Raw genomic sequence first — 5,199 nt, 5'->3', positions numbered from 1 at the left:
TATTTAAAAATAATGGGTTTTGCCCATACTGGCTACTCAGTTTCATTATGTTTCCACCCCCATTCTGCTTTAGAAACCCTACATATTTTTTTCAATGGAAAACTAATATGTGGCCTCTTTGAGGAAGCTTTTCATAATTCCTGCAACAGGATTTCTTCAAGTTGGAACTATTTATATTTTAAGCCAAGTCATTCCTTATTGTGAGAACTGTCTTGAGCATTGTAGCATGCTTCTGAGCACCCCATCTACTATCCTTCATATGCCATAGCACTCCACCCCACTCCCAGCTGTGAAAACCAAACAAATGTCTTCAGACACTGCTAAACGTTCATTATGTGGGAAGGGTGTTGGTGTGCAAAACTGCCCTACGAATCGTGCTCTAGCATAGAATTTCTCTCTGACTCTTTACACTCTGATGGCACTTTATTTGTGCTTCTGTCTTGGTGCGTATCACATTCATGTCACATTTTAGTTGTGCATCTAATAGTCTCTTGTTCTGTGTGAGGAACTAGGCTTAATGGATTTTTGTTACACAATATTGTATAAATACCATTTTTCTTGGTAGGTCCATTGTTTCCTACATATAATTGAATTCCAATGCCTAGCGTCTTCCTAGGCTTAAAGATAAATGGGGATGCATCAATAATAATGATATCATTTGTTGTTTTTGTTGCAGTTGAGTTATCTATTAGCTCATGTGGGCCTGTAATAATCAAGGCTCGAGGGGCTGCTAGATGTTCTCTCATGCCTGTATCTTTAATAAACTGCCACTAGATAGATGGTGGTATGATTTTATGTTAAAAATGGCTCACTTTGTCAGAACGTAGCTGATTAAAACAAAGATAAGCATGTCTTCTAACTTGGTTAATAATTCTGTATAACAAATGCACGCCTTTTTAAAACAACTAAGATGTGTATTTAAAGATTAATTCTCAGGTTCAAAATGGAATTCGAAGTAGGTTCTTTCTGTGTCTACCTCTTTATCTAAAAGTGCATAATGAATACTAGGAGCAAGATTAAGCACATGAAAACAGAAAACATGTTTTATTTACTTTATGTTTAATCTGCTTAATTTAAATTAAAGGTTGCTTAATCTAACTTTTTCATTTTTAATTGGTTCTGATTTTGAAAATATGAAGGGGAGGCGAACCATAAGAGACTATGGACTCTGAAAAACAACCTGAGGGTTTTGAAGGGTCAGGGGTGGGAGGTTGGGGGAACAGGTGGTGGGTAATGGGGAGGGCACGTTTTGCATGGAGCACTGGGTGTTGTGCAAAAACAATGAATACTGTTACGCTGAAAAAATAAATAAAATGAAAAAAAATTGAAAATATATTAGTTTTAAACCGAATGTCCCTTCTTGGCTGAAAGTTATCATTGCATATGGAAGGTTTCATTCCTCTGACCATAAAGCAACAAATTGCACATTAAAATAAACTCTTGCAATTTACTCCTAACTCCCTCATTCTGCTAAATATTGAAAGTCAGAGTTTTGTCACTATTTTTTAAAGGAAAAACAAATAATAAATTAGAATGTGCTGGGGATTTTAGAGCCAAGCCTACGGACAGCAGGGAAAGTAACCATTAACTGTTGACAGAGTGACTTTGCCAAAGTGGGTAGGAGTTGGATCTCACTGTATTTATTAGGACAATAATATGTTGATCACATTGAATCATTGATAAAAAATTCATTTATGTTCACAATTTTCTGCATAAGAAGCAGAAAAATATATGCTACAGAAATAATTCTGTCCTAAATAAATTTGATGTTTTTAAAAAGTGCTCGAAAAAGTATTTTCAGATCATTTAAGATATTTGAAAAACTCCATATATATGGACTCATCTCCTAATATTATTGGCTAATATAAAATGGCTAATTGCAAGATAATAAAAGTAATACAGAAGTGATAGACTCTCTTTGGTTGAGACCTCAGCCTTCTTTTGTAGAAATGCCACAGGGATGGATGGAACTGCAGTGCGGGTGAGTGAGAAAGCCCCAGGAATGGCATCGCCCTCTGTGGTACCGCAGGTGGCCCATTTCTTAAAAAACGAGTGCCCACGTATCTACAGTGATACCTCATGTCCGAAATTTTGCTTCCGTGTGTCCTCAGTGCACTTTTTTTCTGTCTATTCTGCCATTTATTTATTTATTTATTTATTTATTTATTTACCTACCTTAGTTGACCACACAACTGCTGGTTTGCCAAATATATTTAACTTTCTAAACTGAGGTTCATGATGTTCTACTAGGAATTTTTCTTGAAGTGTCTTTCTGTATCTGGACTCATCCCAATCATGTGCTAATATGCCCTATAGAAAATAATCGTGGCTACCAGAACCATCTGCTGTTCTCATGCAAACCTCCAAAAATGTGGCTAGATATCTTTAAGACATTTCCTCCTCTTGACAGATCTATTTCTGTTAATGTCGCAATTCTCCATGCCATCCAAGTTTTGTATCACCCTTGATCCTTTCTTTCCATGAGAATTCTTTCCTGATAATTAATTATACCCAATATTCTAACAGCTCTCCTTTTTATTTCTTTTTTTCCCAACTGCTTCTATTTAGGATTTACTTTTGAGACTCTCTTTAATGGACACAGAAGAGCTTGAATAGCTTACCGAATGACTTTGTAACTCTAGACTTCATATTTCTCCCCAAATACATTCATACAATCTAGACTAATAGCTTTAATATGATGGATTCTAACTTCCCACAGCATAAAATCAAAATGAAGTCTGGTCAAATTTTTTTTCACACCCTCACTTTATCAACTTTTCTGTTGATGGAAATCTGAGACTTAAGACTTAAGCCTGTTTATCACCTAAAATTTTTATAAATTATGCCTTTGCTCAATTTATTCAGTCACTCTTTTGTATTTTTTTTCCCTAAAATAAATACTCTGAAACATTTTCTTAGGTATTTTTACAACCTGTGAGTAAAATTATATTCACAAATCATGTTGTATATTCTAAAGGAAGAACACAAGTGTAATTTAAAATGAAGAGGCTAAATAGCTTCTTTTTCCAGTATTGTTTTCTAGTTTTACTTTATATAATGCTCAATATTCAGAGAAGTATGCTTGTTATATCTAGTCATATTTTACCTTCTGTTACTTTGGCCATTCATTAATAATTTTCTGTTTATTTGAACAGAGTGGTCCATCTCAATCTTATGCGTAAAATGACTTATTCTTCTCTGAACATCTAGAACTTACTTTCTGGTACTAAAAGATAACCTAATAACACTTTTTCCTTTTTTTTTCTTTTTTTTTTTTTTTTTTTTTATTTATTTTTTCAGCGTAACAGTATTCATTCTTTTTGCACAACACCCAGTGCTCCATGCAAAACGTGCCCTCCCCATTACCCACCACCTGTTCCCCCAACCTCCCACCCCTGACCCTTCAAAACCCTCAGGTTGCCCCAACCTCCCACCCCTGACCCTTCAAAACCCTCAGGTTGTTTTTCAGAGTCCTTTTTTTTTTTTTAATTCTGTGTGTACATACATGATACACATTGTATGATTCAATACATATCATCTTTTTTTTAAAGATTTTATTTATTTGACAGACAGAGATCACAAGTAGGCAGAGAGGCAGGCAGAGAGAGAGGAGGAAGCAGGCCCCCTGCTGAGCAAGAGCCCATGTGGGGCTGGATCCCAGGATTCTGGGATCATGACCTGAGCTGAAGGCAGAGGCTTTAACCCACTGAGCCACCCAGGCGCCCCAATACATATCATCTTTTTTAAAATTTTTAAAATTATGTTCAGTTAGTCAGCGTATAGTATCTCATAAATGTTTGCTGTAGTGTTCAGTGATTCATTAGTTGCATATAACACCCAGTGCCCTTGTTCTTTTTGTCAGAAAATTATATTTAGAAACTAAGTCTGGCCACTTAGTAAACTCCATGCTCTGAAGTGTCATTATCTCTAGGCCTCCCAGGAGACAGACCTAGGTAATAAATACTCTATGTCTACTAACACATTTATATCTATATAGCAATAATTATTTCTGTATCTATCAACAGTATGTATCTTAAGCTATATGAGTTATTTTTATATTTTAAAAAAGGACATCTGATAGAATGCACTTCTGTGAGCCCAACTTTGGGCTTTTAATACATACGTTATTTATTTTATATCTCACAACAACCTTGTCAGGTGGATGCTATTCTTATCCCCATCTCACAAAGAAACTGAGATTGGAAAGATCAGATTATAGTTATAATGTAATAGTGGTCTCTGCCAGTTAAAGGTAGTTTCCTAGTAAGTTGCAGTAACATTGCAGAGGGGCACAAATATATGCCTAAAAGACAAAGGGGAGAGTTGATTTTTTTTTTTTTTTTTTACAGAAGGATGTAGTATTATTATTGGACTTTGGGTGATAGCATTTGACTAGATTGTGAAGAGCCTTATTTGCTAGTAAACTCCTTTTGATTGACAAATACTACATGCATGACTCTGCTGAAAGTGACAGGGTCATGACTGGGACCTAGGCAGAATGCTGTGATCAATTAACAATGCCTGCATAGGATACCTGAGGGGCAAGTGGCAGGATTCTATATTTAGTACCTCTATAATAACCTATTTTCAGTATTCCCTGCTCTCAATTAATTATATAATTCCACAATATAGAATTTAGTACACTCAACTATTTCTTTAACTCTATTATCTGCTTTACCAAATGGTGAATGTTATTAAAAAAAAGTGGTTATAAGCTTTGCGCAGTGGCAGTATCGTAGCCAATGAGGTTTATCCGAGGCGCGATTATTGCTAATTGAAAAAAAGTGGTTATGTCCATCCTATTCTTTTTTTTGCATCCAGAGTGAATAGTATAGTGCATACTACATACATGAATTGCAAACTGTGAAATATGGAAGAATAAAGTGTATAGCTCCCTTTGAACCCACCTGTGAACAAGCAGAACCTTATTATGTAAATAATACCAGCCAAGATGAAATCACTGAGACCTAATAAAATGTTCTCAGATGTCATCTGTTAAGCACTAGCATCCTAATAGTCATTTATATTGAGATGCAAAATGATTGGGGAAAGTTTCTGATACCAAATCTTTTAACATCAGCTGTAGCAATAGTCCTATATAACCTCATTATTACTGCTACATTATAAAGTCAATGGCTTGTAAAGTATATGATGTAATGAATATTCATGTTGCACAGATTGTAATGGAAATGCTTCTAG

General features: G+C 35.3%; 1 pseudogene; it reads left to right on the top strand.

Moving 5' to 3' along the window:
- The first annotated feature begins 4,713 nt into the window (after nucleotides 1-4,713).
- On the top strand, nucleotides 4,714-4,844 carry LOC123925330 (annotated as a pseudogene).
- Nucleotides 4,845-5,199: the final 355 nt, after the last annotated feature.

This window comes from Meles meles, chromosome 14 (assembly GCF_922984935.1).
Source record: "Meles meles chromosome 14, mMelMel3.1 paternal haplotype, whole genome shotgun sequence".
Classification (NCBI taxonomy): domain Eukaryota; kingdom Metazoa; phylum Chordata; class Mammalia; order Carnivora; family Mustelidae; genus Meles; species Meles meles.
The sequence above is the reverse complement of the archived record's forward strand: the minus strand, read 5'-3'. Positions and strand labels throughout refer to the sequence as shown.